Genomic DNA, 1,723 nt, shown 5'->3' on the forward strand with positions numbered 1-1,723 from the left:
GGCAAGACTCAAAAACGCTGAGGCTGTGAAACCCACATATATACTGGCTATAAAGTAAATATATTCACAAATTCAGACACTGAAGTCGTCTAAAAGTGCAGTTTTCCCGAGCACTAGAAGAGAAATCAGTCCCGTGTCACTCAAACCAATACATACGCCTAAAAAACCTCACCTGGCACATCTTTTCTTTCTCTGCCCCAAAGCTGCTGTGGTGCTGTTATCAAACAAGCAGCCTCCCTTGCTGCAAATGGATCATTTTTCTCTATTCTGAAATGAGAAGGGGGTGGGAGGAAAGAAAGTCAACAAAGCAAAGCACAACTGGCCTAACCCAGTAGCTACGGGTGTTACTGTGCTGTGCATTTTGCTTATGGAATTGTCACATCTGCCTTGCTTTTGTAAGCTGCTCATATCAGAATACAGAGAGTTTTTAGAGCTTGCACTGGCTGCTGGGCTCCTTTTTTTTACCCCCAAGACTGGAATGGCAGAGCACAGCTCTCATTCACCAGCCAGTAATTTCATTTTGTTTCTCCAATATTGCCAGGAGTCTTTCTGTAGGGGGAAAAATCTTGTCACTTTTTGAAGATTCCAGATGAAGCCCAGAATTTATATAAATTACCCTTTCTCAGAAAGCAGAAAGCATTGTGCTGGTGTTTTTCCAACACCATACAACATCCACCCAAAAAAGGTTAAACCCACTTCCTACCTGTCCTTTATAAATGAGTGGTACGTCATCCTGACAGGTCGTTACAACATGAAAATTATAGCAAATCACTGCTTTCTTGTCCTTTATAAAGGACATCATCCTGACAGGTCGTTACAACATGAAAATTATAGCAAATCACTGCTTTCATCCAATACTGGTAGGAGGTAGATCAATCTGGGGAGGGTACAGATAGGTACAACTCAAGCTGTCTGTTATGTTTCAGAGAGGGTTGTGTTTAGGGCCATTATTTTATCCACCTGGATTAATTTTGAGGCTCGTGATCTCCCCACCGGTTTGTTTCACCAGTTTGATACAGGCAGAGTGCAAGGATCCAACTGTGGGTGGCTCAGGGCTGCCTCCACGAGCAGGGAGAGGCGCTGCCAAATGCACCAGGTGGAGAGAACCTTCTCTGGCAAAAAGTTAAAAGAAGCACCATGTCTAAGAAATCCTTTTAACTATCTTCCCTGCCTCCTTTTTACACATCTGGTGTACAGTTTATTGAAGGAAAAGGTGCCCTCACACAATATGTACTGGCTACCACCCATTTTGGTGAGCATCCTCTCATCAGCTTGCCAGAGAGGGACAAAGAGGCACCCTAGCTTGGTCCCAATGCATAAAAAAGGAACCTGTGGGAGCTCTGCTTTGTCCGAGGTCCAGCTGAAGGTTACAGCTCACCTTCTCCACTTCACAGCCAACCGTTTTATCCCTCATTCTGCCAGGGTTGAAGACTTGATGAGGCTGAGTTTGCTTGATAAAGCACTATGCCACACAAACCAAACAGTTTTCTCCAGACTGTTCACCATGTGAAGAAGAAAAAAAAAAAAAAAACAAACACTTTAGGAACAGCAGCCAAAACATTCCAGCAGTTCCAGTTTCAATATGGTATCAGATGTTTCAAAATATTTGTAAGTGATTTCTCGGATTTACCCTCCTGTCTATACCAGTTCTTTGTTTCACTTTTACTCACTTAATTGCACCAAGCAGTTTTTCTTTCTCTCATTACGTGCCTTTTGGCACTCT

The sequence above is a fragment of the Calidris pugnax genome, unplaced genomic scaffold (assembly GCF_001431845.1).
Source record: "Calidris pugnax isolate Ruff unplaced genomic scaffold, ASM143184v1 scaffold11, whole genome shotgun sequence".
In the NCBI taxonomy this organism is placed as follows: Eukaryota; Metazoa; Chordata; class Aves; order Charadriiformes; family Scolopacidae; genus Calidris; species Calidris pugnax.